General features: G+C 36.9%; 2 long non-coding RNA genes across 2 annotated transcripts in view; one reads left to right on the forward strand and one right to left on the reverse strand.

Moving 5' to 3' along the window:
• Window positions 1-19,318, forward strand: part of LOC109274704 (uncharacterized) — a 54,053-nt gene that overhangs the window by 16,473 nt on the left and 18,262 nt on the right. The window contains exon 2 of the long non-coding RNA XR_002083789.2: window positions 10,881-11,024. This is a non-coding gene — a long non-coding RNA (uncharacterized LOC109274704). The remainder of the gene's footprint in view (window positions 1-10,880; window positions 11,025-19,318) is intronic.
• The window catches only part of LOC128773494 (uncharacterized), a 58,629-nt gene that overhangs the window by 2,199 nt on the left and 37,112 nt on the right, over window positions 1-19,318 (reverse strand). The gene's annotated exons all lie outside the window — the stretch shown is intronic.

Consider the following 19,318-nt stretch of genomic DNA (forward strand, 5'->3'; position numbering starts at 1 on the left):
TAAACCTCTATTTGGAAATGTGTTTTCTTATGTAGTAGACAAGAAATTTCTGCTTGACTTTAAGTAAATATTTTATTTCTTGTATCCCCCTAGCTTTCTCTACTTAGGGATATAGGGAGAAATGTGAGAAATGACATGTAGAAAAAACACTATATGTGTTATTTAAAATTCACAGGCTGGTAGAAAAAAAATCACTGAAACTTTGCAAAATTCACTTCTCCAGGTAAAAGGCACAGTTATGTGCTTCTTGATTTTTATATTTGAAGATATATGGAGCTTTATGTTTTGCCCAATACTTGGAGGAAAGCAAATGATTATCAAGTAACATTGAGGACTTGGTTCAGCAGGCAAACACATGGAAATGAGTCTCATGCTTCTGGCAGGGTTTATGTATCTACATGAAATCCATTGGACAGTCCCACCAGAACTGAAATAATTAAAACCTCTGCTTATTTTATTTCACAGCTTTTTCAGGGCTTTTCCAAGAGTGAAAAACAGAGGCAACTACTGGTAGATCAAAATGGTGATTTGAGGAGACCTGGAAGTAGATGTGTTTTAAAGCTGAACAAATTATGGGATGTGGTTTGACAGATGTAAAAGATAGGGTGTCTATACCTTGAGGTGAAGTGGAAATTATCAGGAATAGTTCATTCTTTGCTTCTACTGTTTCTGGACAAGATTTATTTATGAAATGGAGCAAATTAAAATATAAGCTAAATATCAGACAGTTAAAAAATTCCATAGTGCAGAAATTATTCCTAATGAAATATTTAGTAGAAATACCATGATTTGATTCATTTAAAAGTTGTCTGGACAAAGTAGTATGAGGAACAACACAATGAACACTATTTTTATGGTGATGAGTAAAGAGCTATATGGTTCTATAATCAGGTATTTGGAAAACAAGGCAAAAAAAAAACAAACAAACAGTTCACTAATTCAGACACTTGGAGAATGGGCTAACTTTTGGGAGGCAATGTTATAGAAACAGACACCCACTGAACCTTGTGTGGAAGTGGAACTATGTCAAGAATGATTTGAGTATCATAGGAGTTGTTTCCACTCCCCTAAATAAGACTGTCCTTCCAGCAGTCCTACTTCTGGATATATATCCAAAGAAAAACTAAATAAATCCACTACCTTGAAGAGATATTTCTGATTCCATGTTCATTCCAGCATAACTCACAATAGTCAAGGTATGGAAACAACTAAAGTGTTTGGGTAAAGAAAAAAGAAAAATGTATATGTTATATATTATATTAAATATATTATATATTTACATGTATAATGAAATACTATTCATTCTCAAAAAAGAAGGAAATCTTGTTATTTGTGACAACATGGAAAAATTTGAAGGACATTAAACTAAGTGAAATAAATCAGGTAGAGAAAGGCAAATTCTGTATTATATCATTTAAATGTGGAATGTAACTTGTCTCCACTAAGGGCTCATAACTGGCTCTTGAGACATATGCCCAAATAAGAAAATGAACAAACCAGGTAGGAAACAGGGAAACAGTAGAGTGGTAGTTAACCAGGGTCTGGGAGGCAGGGAAAATAGGGAGAGGTTGGTAAAGGATACATACTTTGAGTTATAAGTTCTGAGGATCTAATGTATAATGTGGTGACTAAAACATTACATTATATGGTTGATAACACTATATTGCATAATTGAAATTTACTAAGGGCTACCTGCATGGCTCAGTCTTTTGAGCATCTGACTATTAATTTCAGCTCAGGTCATGATCCCAGGGTTGTGGGATTGAGCTCCACATTGGGCTCCTCTCTGAGTGTGGAGCCTGCTTAAAACTTTCTCTGCTCTCTATCCCTCTGACCCTCTCCCCCACTCACACATGCTCTCTCTCTTTCTCTCTCTCTCACTGTCTCTAAAATTAAAAAAAAGGAAGAAAAATTTGCTAAGAGAGCAGAACCTAAATATACTCACCAAAATAAATAAATAAATTAATTAATAAATAAATAAATAAATAAATAAATAAAACACTCAACTAAATATGCAAGGGGATAGGTGTATTAGGTAACTAGATGCCAGAAATTCTTTCTCAGTGTACCTATATTAAATCATCACATTGTACACTTTAAATGTCTTACAATTTTATTTGTTAATTATATCTCAATAAAGCTGGATAAAATAAGATTTTCTTTATCTACATGTAAGCTAGTTAGACCTGGGAGGGAATGAAGGTGGGCATTCCTCTGTATGTCAGAAAAGCATATTGATGCGCAGTACCTGGGTGGCTCAGTCAGTTAAGTGCTTAACTCTTGATTTCAGCTCAGGTCATGATCTCACAGTTTGTGACACTGAGCCCCATGCACTGCGCTGACAGTGCAGAGCCTGTTTGGGCTTCTCTCTCTCTTTCTCTCTCTCTCTATCTCTCTCTCTCTGCCCCTCCCCTGCTTATGCTGTCTCTCTCAAAATAAATAAAGACTTAAAAAAAAAAGAAAAGCATATTGATGTGAGAAAGAGAAAGGAGCAACTGGGTATTATTATTTTATCTTTTAATGTTTGCCACTTTCATCTTCAAAACTCTTACTTTGATACTGATTCAATTTGTTCCCATTCTAGACTGCAACTCTATTAATAGTAACAGGTATGGGGAACAAGAGGATAAGAAAAATTATCCCTGTAGTTTTCCCTAATAGTTATGTTGCTTTTGTATAAATAAATGAATGAATGTTAAATTTCCTAGGGAAAGATATGCTACATTCATTCCAGCATTCTCTGACAATGCTCAATTTTTCCAGAGGAAGAACAGAAACTCTCATTACAGAAACCTTACATCCGGGCTCCAGCTCTCATATCACCAGTTAAATTTCCTCCCTTCCCATCAGTGTGTCAGCCTATAGACAGCAACCTTATCTTCGTCCTTATGTTGCCATGAAACCCACACTAGAGTTGAGTTCAGCAGTCCTCACCCAGTTGGTAGCAGTGCTAGTAAGGATCCAGGGTGGGAAATTTACCTGTGTTCTCTCCCCTCAACTGATACAGGTGAGATCTGAACTAAGGGCTAAAAAAGCAAGTTAGAACATTATGATAATTTTGACTTGGTCCCAACTGACATCTTGGAAACGAATTGGCCATCATGTTTCTTTGAATTGCTGGAGATACCAAGATGCTTCCAAATATATAATTTTAAAGAGATAGAAAATTTTTCAAAGCATTTATTCTTCTTCCTGAAATGTGGTTCTCACTAAAGCTTCTAAATTTGCTGTAAGGAAACATAACCTCACATTCCCCTTTGCATACTGATTTCTTTGCTTCAATTTAACTTGGATGTTTTCCTGTAATCCTAAAGGCACTCTCTTGTTATAGGTGGTATTGCATCCATCTCCTCTAGTTGGCAGGTGCTGTGATTCAGTGAGGAGATAATTTATCCCTGGCTTTCTATTTAAGTTGTGAGCAGTATCTTTCAAATGTCCAGGTCTGTAGAGTCTAAGCAGTGATAAGAAGTGGTAAAGAGTATGGACCATGAGGTCAGACTGGCTAGTTCAAATCCTGGTTCTGCCACTTCCCTATTATACTATCATGGATATGTCTTTTAATCTGTCTGTGCCTTCATCTTCTATCTGGAAAATAAAGAAAATATAAGTACATTCCTGTAAAAGTGGCTGTGAGGCTTAAATGTACAGCACTGTTATGTCTGTGAACTCTAGCTGTGGAAGCCCAGGGATATGCATGGCGTGTGTCTAGGATGTTCCTAGAACAAAGCCAGGGGAACACTCTGTAGCCATTTTTCTGACATATGTCTTTTAATGTCCCAGTGATTCCCATATCCAGTTCTATGATGGTCTCCTAGATAAACCCAAGTGGTTCTGCCTACTGTTCATGGATATAGGTTAGTCATTTGAGCTAGAGAGCTCACAAGTAGCTGGTAAAGGTTTCACTGTTGTCATACATTATTATCCTTATTGATGGACAGAAGGTTTCAGCAATTTAAAATGTCCTGATCCTTTTCCAAAGCTTACTTAAAATTAGATTCAGAATGATAAAGGAAACAAGCAACAGATACTGCAATTATACTTTATTTTTATGTAGAAAGCATGGAGTACAGATGTTGTATAATAAAGCATTCATCTGTTTCTAGAATATACCAGGAGCACATCTTCTAATTATAATCTACCTGACCAGTAATTACAAACAGTGGAAACTTTTGAGCATCTGCCAAAATGGCCATCTATCATCTTTCAACAATGCCTGTACTAACTCTATATGTCTGTAAAAATTTATTCACTATTTCTTTCCATTAACTTATTAACTAGGGCACTTTAGCCCATGAATCATATCCCTTATTTTTGGAATTGGAAGAGAGAAAGTCATGTTACTTAAAATGTAATTTATATCAAGGAATGTAAAGTAATTTCTGTTCAAGAAATAACATAAATAGCATTTGCCAATATTCTAGGTTTACAAGGTCATTGAGCTTCTCTGCAAATGTTTATAACCTCATATAATCTATTGCCATCTATCAGGTACCTTTTCTATCTGATGCATACTAAAATCTTAAAGTATTATTGAAAGCAAACTTGGAAATAATTTAGTTCTCCCCTCTATTTGATGATTAAATTTCAAACTCATAATACTTTTTTTAGTTGACTGATTGACATGCTTGCTCCTCTTCTTTAAAAATAAAGTTTATTTTTAAGCTCCTTTAAGTCATCTTCTCCCCATATTTACTAAAAGCAGTGATGGATATCAGATTCCTGGGAAGACCAAGTTACAGCATTGAGGGCCCAAATTCCTTGGGAGCGACCACATTCATTTCTAGTTTCTTCAGCCCCATGAGCTCAAAAAAAGGTCTTCTCTGAAGGCATTTATTTCTCTTTTGCTTGTAGTCATCTTGAGTAATCCTTGTTTAGCAGGCCATTTCCCTGTTTCCTTTTCTTCCAGCTTTCCTTACCCAGTCTTGTGGTTTGGGGATATTCTATATGACATAGTGATTCTCTTCATATTCTTTGGAAGGCTGGTAGATGTCTGTAGAATTTTTGGAATTGAGCAGAGTGGATTTCAAAGAAAAATAACACTTCTTCAAGGTGAAAAAGTGTTCTCTTATTCAGACAGTGGTAAGTACCTGAGAAGTCACTGCCCATACTTCTGTAATAAAGCAGACCTTGGGCTGAGGTATCCTTCAGACCTGACTTTGAAGCTGAGTTTCTCCATTTTCTAGATGCTTGACCTTAGATAAATAGTTTTACCCTTTTGACTCTCAGTTTCCCCCTGTAAAATGGGGACCAGGGTGCCTAGTGCAGTGGTTGTTGTGAGGTTCCATTGAGTTGATACAAAATACTTAGTTCTCTTGCCATGTCAGGCACATAGTAGGCATTCTACATATTCATTGTCTTCAGAGTGAGCTCATTTTAGAAGTCTTAAGAAATCTCAAAATGAATTCCATATTTGCCTTGCTTGGACACAAAATGAAAAACAGAAGAGACTCCTTCTCACCCTGTGGGTGGGGTATCACTCCTCTATACTGATTCTTTTTAATAAGAAAAGGGCGTCTTGAATGTGGTGGGAAAGGCAAGCCCACATGGCAGAAAGTCACAGAACACAAGATACACTTTATTACATGGCGTGTTTCTGTACCACAGATGTGCACACAGATGTGGTCATCAATAGAGATAACTAGTTTACAAGCCCTCCCTGGAAACTCCTCACAGTTCTTAGTAGAAAAGTGATTCTCAGCCAAGAGCTGCACTGAAGTTCAGCCCATGATTAAAGCGATTCCAACTGTTCCACGCTGAAAAGAATTAGAAAGGAGAAATGACCAGCACTGCATTTTTAGCCAAGGAACAAGACCAGGGGTCACCTAAGAAGCTAAAAGTCTATTAAAACAAGTATCTATTGTGGTATTTTCTTTCTCTCTATTTGTCTGTTTGCCTTTACCTCCTTTTCTCTTTCTCCTTTCCTTCATTCCTTCCTTCCTCCCTCCTTTGTTGTTTCTTCGTTTTTTCATTTCTTTTCCTTCTCCGTTCTTTTTCCTTCTGCTTTTACCCTAATGGAAAAATATCGCTTTATGTCAAGGAAACACTATGAAACATCTGTTCATTGTTGGACATGTTAACATGGAGAAGACACATTCATTCAAATTCTGAAGTTTGTAACTACATTATTAATTTTATTGGTGATATATGATGAAGTTGTTACTATAAATGTCTAAGGCAGCAGTTTAGCATAATAAAAATTGACTATTTTTAGGAGCCAGAAAAAAACCTGGGGTAAAGCCTGGTCTCCATTTTATGGCCCTTCTAAATAGGGTGGTCCTGCAAATTAAATGAAATAAATATATGAAAGCAATGTATCCATAATACATATAGAACTGTGGCTTGACTTAGGTTCTCTTTAGAAGCAAAGTCTGAAAAAGGGATTCAGGCTCGCATGACTTACTGGAGTAGTCTTAAGAGAAAGGGGAGGGAGTGAAGGAAACAAGTTAGGTAGGAGAAGGCGCTAAGTAAGCCAGGACATAGTTTCATAGTTTCTATTGGACTCTGCCTTTAGCTTGATCCAGTGGAGAGCTCTGTAGTGTGAATTACATCATGTAGTTGTTCCTACCTTGATATTACTGGCTAACCTTTTGCATTCTTCATGTAAACCAGTCACTGGCATGGCCTGCCCCTGGGGTGGGACTAGGATGTAGCCTCCTGGGTAAATAGGTGCTATTTTGCCAAGAGAAATTATCTGGAAAAGGGGGCAATTGTGAGCCATTAGCAACCAACAACTGCAGCAGCTGAAGGCAAGTGTACCAGTCCGGTAAAAGGCATTGGCGGGGATAACAACATTATCCACTCAAAGGCTCAGTAAATTATTGTTAAAATTAGTATATGTCTTGGTTGCATATGTCCAGCTCAAGTCCTCATAAAATATTACAATAGTTTATGGACTTCTCCAAACACAAGAAAGTAAATTGGTTATATTCAAAAGTCTATATTATTCTGTATAGCTAGAGTCCTCTATCCACCCAGATTGAATTCTTGGTCAGTTGCCTGTGTGATGACTCACTGATGGGTATAAAAGCCATTCACTGCAACCTACTGAAGGTTTCCTTAGTGGGGAACAGGTAGGAGTAAATTCAGTACAAAATGACTCAGAGGGCTAATGGGATCACATACAAACTTGGGCTTTTCTGAAACCCAAAGACATTGTCTGCAAATTAAGGTAGTATAGAATAGAATGATAATGAGAATTGAGAGAGAATAGCTACTATAAAGAATAGTTCACTGGAAGTAAACTAATTTTAGTTTCTCCAAACACTGGGTCTGTAGAGATCTATGATTTAAATATTTTAGTTACAATTTCTTGGGGTACTTAGTTGACATTTTTAATCATTCCAACTTAATAATCATGCATGGGAAGGGTGGGGATTCACAGAAGATACTGTCTGGGTTTAGTTTTTATTCCACAAGCTTTGGCCATGTCAAAATGTGAAAGAATCAGAAGAACAATGACAAGAACAGTAAAAGCCTGAATTCAAACTGTACCCATGGCTATTTCACCTAGTTCTATGGGATTTTACAGATCCAGGAGTTTCCCACCAGGGCTCTTTACATGGACTGCTCTTGATAGCACTTTTATCGGTACAATGTTACCGTTGCTCACATAAGATCCTAGGGTTTTGTTTGTTTGTTTATTAACTGGAAACACATTTAAGATTGAGAAATGTTTGGGTGGACATCCTTATTCTCTTTCCCTTCAAATGAAAATTTCTTTTGTTCCTCAAAATGGTAAATCAATCTTTTCCCACTTTCTGATGGAATTGTAAGATGGTATTTATTTTCCTCTTAACAAAACAGGTACCTATGATACAGCTTTTCTTTTTTTGTTGTTGTTTTATTTATTTTGAGAGAGAAAGAGAGTGGTCAGGGAGGGGCAGAGAGAGAGGGAGAGAGAGAATCTCAAGCAGGCTCTGTGCTATCAGCACTGAGCCTGACATAGGTCTCAATCCCACAAAACATGAGATCATTACCTGAGCCGAAATCAAGAGTCAGATACTCAGCCAACTGATCCACCCAGGTTCCCCTACAATGTAGCTTTTCTATTTATCACTCTTATTTTCAAATTCTATTAAACAAGGAAAACATAAATTAGCCTTCTCTTACACACAAAAATTGTACCACACATTCATATCTTACAAAATGTACATCTCTAAGGGAGACAGAGGTGATGAATTAGCCTTACAGAAAATGAAAAGGATCCTAACACCTAATGTTAGCATATGTGTGCCATCCCAGTAACTTCAGATTATGTCTCCTTCCTACATAAGACAGTCCCATTTTCCTTTGCTTTTTGGAAGGTAGAATGATAGTTGACCCTTAAAATTATTAAAATGTTGTTCAAAAGAATGGCCTGAATGTGGCTTGCTGCATAGTGCAGTTCATGGAATAAATAAATTACATTGTCCTGTGATTCAAAATTCTGTCTTGGCAAGACATTGTTTTCTGGACATTGGGCAATAGAAATGCTATCTGTTTGTTTGTTTGTTTGGTTGGTTGATTGGTGTGTTGGTTTGAGAACACCAGAGACCTCTTTAACTATCTCTGGCTTGTTCTCTTTACATAAGTGAGATGAGTTAATGACAAAGTAATGTAAAAAAAATCAAAATGATGACAAAGCCAAGAGCATGAAATGACTAAGGCTTTGTTGCTTGTGGCTTGAGGGGGTGGGAGGCACCACCCTCTGAGGTGTCCGAGTGGGTCACCCAGCAGACTTGCCAAGGACTGGGAGGGAAAAAATAAGTTGGACAATTCTTCTCTAGGGACAAGGCCCAGAGTTGCATTATTTGTAGTGATAAAAATATGGGTGGGAATTAGGGTATGTATTGGAAATGAAAAGAAAGAAAGGAATGAATTAGAGTGGAACAGAGGTAGAGAAGAGGATGTTTTAAATGTGATGAGTCTTTGGATTTCATTCTAATACTTCTTATCTTTATAAAGATCTAAGATCCACTTTTCTATTAGATAGTCCTATAATATGCCCACATATTAACGGAAAACTGAAATGTTAGAATAAAACCTACATGTTTCTTCTTTGACACAAAAGATAATCATATAAGCAAATTAAGTCACAAGTTATCTCAATGGCTGATTTTGTCTTAAAAACTTGAACTTTTTTTTGAGTGTTATGCTGAAAACTTGGGGGAAACTGGGGGGAAATACAGGTTTCTAAGTCAGGTCACAGGCCAATTTAATTTTGGTTCTTTCCTTCAGCTTTATAAACTATGTGATGCTAAAATTATGGTCATTTCACAGATAAGAAAACTGACCCCAGTGTAGTGAAAGTCATACTGCTGCCACTCATTGGAGCAGAGTTTTGACTCTGGGTAATGCTAATAAAGAAACTAGGCTGATAGGCATTGCTGGAAGCATTATTAATAGGCCCTTAGCCTTCCCAGGCCTCAGTCTTGCCCCCTCCAATCTTTTCTTCATGCTGTCTGTAGCGAACATGACTTTTCAGTAATGTGAATCTAATTGTTTATCTCCCCTGCTTAAAATCCTTGGATATTGTCATGGGTTAAATTATGTGCTTCCCCCCTCCTCATATTCATATGTTGAAGTCCTAACCCTTAGGACCTCAGAATGTGATCTTATTTGGAAATAAGATCATTGCAGATGTAATTAGCTAAGATGAGGTCATTGGGGTGGGCCCCAATTCATTATGACTGATGTCCTTATAAAAAGGCGGAATTTGGACACAGAGATACATATAGTGAGATGCTGTGTAAATGTGAAAATGGTCATCTACAAGCCAAGGAGAGAGACTTGGAACAGATCCTTTCCTCACAGCCCTCAGAAGAACCTGACCCTATTAACACCCTGATTTCAGATTTCTAGCTTCCATAACTGTGAGGCAGCACATTTCTGTTGTTTAAGCCACCTAGTTTGTGTACTTTGTTATAGTAGCCCTAGCAAACTAATATAGATACCTTTCGATTATTTTTACAATGATGTTCAACATCTTGTAAGTGGAAACAGGGGTGTAGAATATAAAACCAAAGAGAAAATGTAACCCAAGCTAAACTTAGTCAGATTTTTGGAATTGTCAATAGTCTTAGTAAAAACTTATTTGAGTAATGACCATAATCTTACATGCCAGGCATTGTTGTGGGTGCTTGGTATTTAGCTGTGAATTAAATTGGCACATTACCTGTTCTCAGGGAGCTTACACTGAGACAGGCAACACACATTACACAAATATTTAATTATGATTATAAGAATTAAGAGCTTCAGTGAGATTTTCTAAACAATGGAATACTAAGGGAACCAACTCTTTTCTTGGAGGAATCAGGAAAAGCATGAGAGGATTCTTTGAGGCAGTTGTGTTTAAGCTTCTATTTGAAGGATGAGTAGAAGTTAGTTAATGGAAAGACATACTGGGAGAAGTGGCTTTAAGGTCAAGGGAACAAGAGTTATTAAGATTCCAGTGTCAGAGGCAAAAAGAGAGATAAGATATCAAAACAGAAATGAGATAAGCATAGGTGGAACAGGAAAGAAAGCTAGGTAGAAAGTAGTACTGGATGGGACAGGTGAAGCAGACAAGAGCCAGATCCCATGGGCAGTGACACAATCAGAGTTGCATTGTTAAAAGCTCCCTCAAGCTGTATGGTGAAGAACAGATCTGAGGAAACCAGTTGGATGCTATATTAAGAGGTAAGGATGGACCAGGAATTGGACAGGAGTGGATGGATTTAAGGAATAAATTACTGGTAGGATCAAGTGGATAAAATCCAATAATTAAATGAAGATTGCAGAGGCAGGAGATAGGCATGTGTCAAGGCTGACTTCTAGTTTCCCAGCTTGCCCAACTGAGTAGAAGGTGGTATTATTCACAGAGATAGAAAACAGTAGATGAGGAACATTTTTTTTCCTTCTAGGGGAAAAGAGGGATGGAATATGAAGTCTGGTGCCTAATTTGAAGCAATTTTGAGATGTCAGATATCATGTAGGCCATCAACATCATTGGTCAGGAGGTCTGAGCTACCAGAGATACAAGTTTGTAAGTTGTTGTGATATAAATGGTAAGTGAAGCCATAGGGACAGATAAACTTACTCAGCAAGAGAAAGATGAGAAGAGGAAAGGAAAGGGTCCTAACATTTTAAGTTTAGGTGGAAGAAGATAGACCAGAAAGAATTAAAAAGAGTGGCAGGAGAGAAAGGACAACACTCAGAAAGATGTGTTGTCCTGGAGCTTCAAGAAGGAAGCAGTGGCTGATAGTCTTTACTGACTAACAAGTAGTATAATTTCTGAAATTAGTCTAAGCACTTTAGCCACACTGATACTTAGTTAAAGCTCTTACAGGGGCTTGAGTGGAGAAATGAACAGAGGTGTAGCGGGTATTGATAGCCTGCTTATATCCCTTTGGTAGTCACTTCTATATTCCAAAGGTTGCTTTGCTTGAGGCCTTTCATTCTTTTGTTCATTCATTCATTCATTCATTCATTCATCATTTTGGCTAAAGAGCACCCTTAGCCTAAGCACAGAGCAAGCCAAAATGACAGAGTTAAAGTCCCCAGAAACAGACATCAAACAATGACAGAAAAAAGTTTGATACCTAAATACCCTAGTCCTTTGCCTTTCTATTGAGATAACTCTATGCTATCTCTCAGAGACCCCCAAGGGGACTTACCTTAAGTTGCCCCCGTGGTGACTGGTTGGATAATATCCCCTCTATGAACTTTATGCCCTTCCTCATACTTTTCTACTCCCCTATCACTTTTTCTAGGATCACACCCTTGAATCCCTGTCTGAGAGGCTGTTTCTGGGGGTATTCACACCATATAGAAGGTGAGGAGTGGAGTAGTAAATGTACACTTAATTAGAATAGCCTAAGAGAGGGGTAGCAGGAGGAAAAACAGAGTCAAAGATGGTTTATTATAATTGTGAAAGACTTCTGAGCTTGTGTGAATGTTGGTGGAAAGAATGTGTGAGAGAGGGAAGGGAGAGAGCTTATAGGAATCCATGACAAATACTTTTTTTTTCTGATGCTGTTGGCTAAAATATGAAAGAAGAAAGACAAGAAGAAAAGGAAAGGAAAACATGATAAGGTTTGCATTACAAAATGTAGGAGACCTCTTTGTACTGTTTGTAGGTGTGACTGAGGCATAGAAGTTTCCTCTTCAAAAGAATAAAACAAACTCATGTACTTGGACTTTTGTGGGTTTAGGAATTTCCAGCATCTCTAGAATCCACTTAACTACTCCATGACATATTTTTCCCTCCAGATGTGAACACTAAAGAGTCAGTTGTCAGTTGAACACTCTTGCATTATTTTCTCAGCAATTATTTTAAGGAATGCATTTGAATAAAATGCACTTTTGGCATCATTTTTAATATTGGATGATGATTTATGCTATTCTTACAAGGACAAGATGGCTCTGGGCATGAGTCATGACTGTATGCTGGGAAGATTCCGATGGGAACCTTGCTATTGCTGGTTGATCCATACCTTACATGGACTTGAAGCCGTGCATGGGTTTTATTAACATGTGCATTTTGCTTGTTAAGGCTTGAGCTTCAGCTTTTTCTTTCCAATTTAAGCCCTGTTTGTATTTCACACGCACCTGATTCAGAGTATGTGCTTGGGACTCAGAGTGGCTTGGGAATAGTAATTTGGAAAATCTCTGATAATCTGTCAGCTAAAATGGGATGATATGTTCCCAGCTGCAGCTGGGAAATGGGCTATTTCTCTCCAGAGGAGTAGATTCAGATGGCAGACAAAGTTCTAATTCTTTCAGCATCTCTTATCTGCATGAGGCAGGTTTGATGCAAATCAAAACTGTCCATAGGCCAAGAAAGATACAATCCATAGCATAAATCTTGGCTTTTCTAAATTGTAGAAGGATTTGCTTTACATATAGCCTTCAGATGTAGTTTTTGTAGTGAAAACTCCCTGCGCCAGAGCAGATGTTCTTTGGAAATAATACCAGGGTTTTTCAGAAGCCAAGGTGAATGAACTGTAAGACTGATTCTTAAAGTTTTCCAGGTTACAACCATTTCTGTCATTGTCTTTGGCACTGGTTCTCCAAATGTGTTCTCTAGCCTTGCTTCTCAGACTCTGATGTACATACAGATCTGCTGAGGATTTTGTTAAGCTTCAGACTCTGTTTCAGTAGTGCTGGGATAGGGGCTTGAGATTCTGCATTTCTGACAAGCTCCTGGGGGATGCTGATGTGGATCCTTGTTGATTCCTGAATCCTACTTTGAGTATCTTTGGGATACAGAAACTTGGTCTTAGAAGATTCTGTCCAACACAGAGTCTCTGGTCCAGTAAGTTCAAGAAAAAGATATTTGCATTTTTACCTTCCTCTTCAAAACTCTGCCAATTAATAAATTAAAGACTGAGAAAATCTGTTCTGAGGAAGTCAGATAGACTATAGAACCATATTTTAGTATGCTATCTCTTAACAACCTGGGGAATTTGATTTTTGTGAAAGGAAAAGATGGTCTGAGGTGTGGTCTCCATTCAAATATTTGTTCAGGCACTTGAGCAGATTAAAAGGGGGTTTTAGACCCTCTTTGTTTGACCTTCTTTTTGGTGACCCTGATAATCCTTCTCAGGTGAATGTTACTGCTTCTCCAGCTGAGTGAGGCTGTATGTCAGGCTCTCAGGGTCTCCAGTAGAATAATAAACTTTTCACGTAGAGTCTTGGTATTCAAAATATATGGTTCTGGTTCTCCCTTAAATCAGCTCTAAATTGTTAGGGGTTTAGCTGCACCATGCTGTTGCAAAAAGGCCAGCTGAGAAAAGCAAGATACAGAAAAGCTGGACTAGGGAAATTTAATTCCATCCCTCCAACCATTTTAAATTGTTTTCAACTTTTAGTGTGTTTATGTATCAATTCTCTAATAAGTTCCTATGAAGATTCCTGGGCCTCTGCTCCAGAAGTGATCATCCTTTGGGGCATGAATGAATACACACACACACACACACACACACAATGTTTATTAACTTATTTTGAGAGAGAGCGAGCGAGCCCAAGCGGGGGAGGGGCAGAGAAGAGGGAGAGAGAGAATCCCAAGTAGGCTCCATACTCAGTGTGGAGTACTGGTTCCACATACACAGGGCTCAATCTTACAACCATGAGACCATGAAATCAAGAGTTGGACACTTAACTGACTGAGCCACCCAGGCAACCCTAAATTTTCATCTTAATAAGCATTCCCAGGGTTTTCTGATGCAAGTGCTCTGAGGACCACATTTTGAGATTAACTTGCTTCTTTAAGAGTTAGACCACAGGCAGCTTGGCCAAAAACAAGCTTCTCTGTTTTGGTTCTGGGAATATGCACCTTTATGAATCATGTTTTAATATTCTGCCCTGGATTTTTAGGGAGATATATAGATATAGATATAGATATAGATATAGATATAGATATAGATATAGATATAGATATAGATATAGATATGTTGGTATTTTCTCTAAAACTGTTATTATGATACTGTCATTATGTCAGAACATCAGAAAATTCTGCAAAAGGACTCCACTAGCAGAGGAGTATAGCCTTGGGGTGTAGGCTATCTAGAAGAGAACATTTCTAGACATGTTTTTATTATGAAGGCAAGTGAAAATTTTGCTCCTGTTTGATAAGACATGTTTATAGTAATATAAACATAGGTGAATTTCACCCCAAATTGTTAAGTCATTTACCCCAATTGCTCTTAGTCCTCTGTGGCTTTAGGTACACCCTTGGCATATCAACACATTCCTAGGGGCATGTACTCCAAAGCTTGAGAATTGTAGCATTATATCTTGATTAGGGTTCTAGAAAGAACGAAAGGGTGGGGGGAAGGAAGGAGTCAAAAGGTACAAATTTCCAGTTATAAGATCAGTAAGTTCTGTGGATGTAATGTATAGCATGTTAACTATAGTTAACAGCACTTTAATTTTTAGTTGCTAAGAGAGATCTTAGAAGTTCTCATCACAGGAAAAAAATAGAACTATGTGAGGTGACAGATGTTAACTAAATTTGGTGTGGTAATCATTTTGCAGCATGCACATATCAAGCCATTATGTTGTACACCTAAAACTAATACAATGTTATATGTCAATTATATCTCATTAAAAAAGAATAAATCCTCTTTATAATTTGTTCCCAGAAATAAAAGTTGTTTTACACTGATATTTTATATTGCGATGTTTTACAATGAGAATTACATCATTTCTTTTTTTTAAATTTCAGCTTGACTGGTAGGAAGTTCAGGAAAAAAATGATTAATTATGATGTTTTTAAAATTTTTTATTGACTTATTTTTAAATTCCAGTATAATTAACATACAATGTTATATTAGTTTTGGGTGTTTAATGTAGTGATTCAGCATTCTATACATTACTCAGTGCTCCTAATGATAAGTGTACTCTTAATCCCCTTCATCTACTTCACCCCCCATTTACCTCCCCTCTGGTAACCATCACTTTGTTCTCTATAGTTAAGAGTCTGTTTTTTGATTTGTCTCTTTTTTTTTCTTTGTTCACTTGTTTTGTTTCTTAAATTCTACATGAGTGAAATCATATGGTATTCCTCTTTTTCTGACTTATTTCACTGAGCATTATACTCTCTATAGCTCCATCCATGTTGTTGCAAATGGCAAGATTTCATTCTTTTTTATAGCTGAGTAATATTCAATATCACACACACACACCCCATCTTCTTTATCCATTTGTCTATTGATGGGACACTTGGCTGCTTCTGCAATTTGGCTCTTGTAAATAATGCTGTAATAAACATAGGGTGCATATATCTTTTCAAATTAGTGTTTCATATTCTTTGGGTAAATACCCAGTAGTTCATATGGTAATTCGGTTTTTAATTTTTGGGGAACCCCCATACTGTTTTCCACAGTGGCTGCACAAGTTTGCATTCTGACCAACTGTGCATGAGGGTTCCTTTTTTTCTACATCCTCGCCAACATTTGTTGTCTCTTGTGTTTTTGATTTTAGCCATTCTGATAGGTGTGAGGCCATATCCCATTGTGGTTTTGATTTGCATTTCCCTGATTACTGATGCTTAGCATCTTTTCATGTATCTGTTGGCTATTTGTATGTCGTCTTTGGAGAAATGCCTGTTAATGTCTTCTGCTCATTTTTAAATTGGATTATCTGAGGTTTTTTGGTGTTAAGTTACATCAGTATTTTATATATTTGGATACTAACCCCTTATCACATATATCATTTGCAAATATCTTCTCTTTCTCAGTAGGTTGTCTTTTTGTTGATTGTTTCCTTTGCTGCATAGATTTTTATTTTGATGTAGACCCAGTAGTTTATTTTTGCTTTTGTTTCCCTTGTTTCAGGAGACATATACAAAAATATGTTGCTACAGCCACTTTCAGAGAAATTACTGCCTGTGCTCTCTTCTCGGATTTTTATGGTTTTAGTTCTCACATTTAGGTCTTTAATCCATTTTGAGTTTATGTGTATGGTATAAGAAAGTGATTCAGTTTCATTCTTTTGCATGTAACTTTACAGTTTTCCCAGCACCATTTGTTGAACAGACTGCCTTTTTTCCCTTGCATAGTCTTTCCTCCTTTGTCATAGATTAATTGACCACATAATCCTGGGTTTATTTTGGGGATCTTCATTCTGTTCTGTTGATCCATGTGTCTGTTTTTGTGCCAGTACCATACTGTTTTAATCACCACAGCTTTATAGTATATCTTGAAATCTGGGATTATGATACCTCCAGTTTTGTTGTTCTTTTATAAGATTACTTAGGCAATTGGAGATCCTTTGTTGTTCCATACAAATTTTTGGATTATTTAATCTAGTTCTGTGAAAAAAGTCTGTTGGCATTTTTATAAGGATTGCATTAAGTCTGTAGATTGCTTTGCGTAGTACAGATATTTTAACAATAATTGTTCTCTGAACCCATGAGTATGGAATATATTTTCATTTATTTGTATCATCTTCAATTTATTTCATTGATGTTTTATAGTTTTCACAGTACAGGTCTTTCAACTCTTTGGTTATGTTTATTCCTTGGTATTTTATCATTTTTGGTATAATTGTAAATGGGATTGTTAATTTCTCTCTCTGCTGCTTCATTATTAGTGTATAGAAATGCAACTGATTCCTGTATATTTGATTTGTATCTTGTGACTTTACTGAGTTCATTTATTATTTCTAGTATTTTGTAATTTTTTTGGTGGAATCTTTTGGGTTTTCTATATATAGTATTATGTCATCTGCAAATAGTGAAAGTTTTACTTCTTCCTTACTCGTTTGGATGCCTTTTATCTCTTTATGTTGTCTAGTTTCTGTGGCGAGGACTTCTAGTACTATGTTGAATAAAAGTGGTGAGAGTGGACATCCTTGTCTTGTTCCAGACCTTAGGGGAAAGCTCTCAGTTTTTTCCCACTGCGTATGATGTTTGTTGTGGGTTTTTCATATAAAGCCTTTGTTACATTGGGGTATATTCCTTCTAGACCTACTTTGCAGAGGTTTTGCATCATGAATGGATGTTTGTCAAATACTTTTTCTGGATCTCTTGAAATGATCATATGGTTTTTATTCTTTCTCCTGTTGATGTGATGTATCATGTGGATTGATTTGCAAATATTAAACCATCCCTTGCATCCTGGGAATAAATCCCACTCAATCGTGTTAAATGATATTTATTTATTTATTTGTTTGTTTGTTTGTTTTGAGAGAGTGAGAGAGATAGGGAGCAGGGGAGGGGGAGAGAGACAGAGAGAGAGAGAGAGAGAGAGAGAAAATCCCAAGTAGGCTCCGTGCTGTCAGTGCAGAGCCCTATGGGGGCCTGAACCCACAAACTGTGAGATCATGACCTGAGCTGAAACCAAGAGTCAAGATGCTTAACCAGCTGAGCCACCCAGGCGCCCCTTGAATAATCTTTTCTTAATGTTTTGTTGAATCTGTCTTGCTAGTATTTTGTTGAGGATTTTTGCATCTACGTTCATCAGGGATATTGGCATATAGTTCTCTTTTTTAGTGGTGTCTGTATCTGGTTTTGGTATCAGGATAATGCTGGCTTTATAGAATTAATTTGGAAACTTGCCTTCTATTTTTTTTGGAATAATTTGAGAAGAGTAGGTATTAACTCTTCTTTAAATGTTTGGTAGAATTCGCCTGGAATGCCATTTGGTCCTAGACTTTAGTTTGGAGTTTTTTGATTACTAATTCAGTTTCATTGCTGGCAATCAAGCTGTTGAAATTTTCTATTTCTTCGAGATTCAATTTTGGGAGGTTATATGTTTCTAGGAATTTATTTCTTCTAGGTTGCCCAATTTGTTGGCATATAAATTTTCATAATATTGTTACAATTGTATTTCTTCAGTGTTTGTTATTATTTCTCCTCTTTCATTTCTGATTTTAATTTCAGTGCTCCACCTCTATTTACAGTGATTTTTATTAGTCTAATTGTTTAGTACATTTGCTAAAAATTTCCACCTTTTCTATGGACACTTAATTTCAACTTTCATGTTAATTATCTTACTACATGTTATTTAAAAAATAAGGCACCCAGTATTTTTAAGCTCATAGAACATTTACTTGTGAGTTTTTATTTTGACTTAAATTCTCTAAACCATCAATATTTCTTACCATTTTTTTTTCAATCAGAAATACTCTTCAAGTTTATTGTGGTACATTCTGGCTCTTCTTGAAGGCTTAGCAGCAAAAATTCCCAATGGTTCTGTCATCAGGGCAACTACAAGGCAAAGTGACTGACCAAGATCTGGTACTCAAGAGAGAACAAAGTTTACTCTGAGTGATATCTTCAGAAGACTTCGCGGGTGGTTCTCCCCTCGTTTTATGGAGTTGCAGAAACCATACTGCAGCATTCCCCTATATAAAACACTTCTGTATACCCTCTCTTATCCAACCCTCCCCCATAATACTGCAAGCCTTATGTATCATCTGTATCTGAAAGACAGGATTGCCACCCAGTAGACATTGAAGGGTCTATCCAGTGTCAATCAGGCAAGAAACAGAACCAACACTGCAACTTGGTCTTCAGATACCAAATCCACAAATGTTCCTCATAGACCTTAGCTGCCAATTTTCACCCACTTGAAGCCATACTATAGGTGTGAATAGCCACATTTGTCAAACCCTCTTGTTTCTGCCATCTGTTCAAATGGAAAAGTACTTGGCTGGATGAAACTAAGAGGTATGTATAAGAAAACAAAGTAAAAACATGTTAGTTTTAACAAATCAACATTCTAGAGTTTGACAAAGTGCTGACTGAATGCTTCTCTTTGGTTCTAATATATTTGGGTTGGTTTTGAAATGAGATATAGGGATGACTTTAGCACAAAGGAATTTTTTTAAAAAATCCCAACTCATTGGCTAAATA

Source organism: Panthera pardus, unplaced genomic scaffold, assembly GCF_024362965.1.
Source record: "Panthera pardus isolate Hobbes unplaced genomic scaffold, ASM2436296v1 HiC_scaffold_25, whole genome shotgun sequence".
NCBI classification, from domain to species: domain Eukaryota; kingdom Metazoa; phylum Chordata; class Mammalia; order Carnivora; family Felidae; genus Panthera; species Panthera pardus.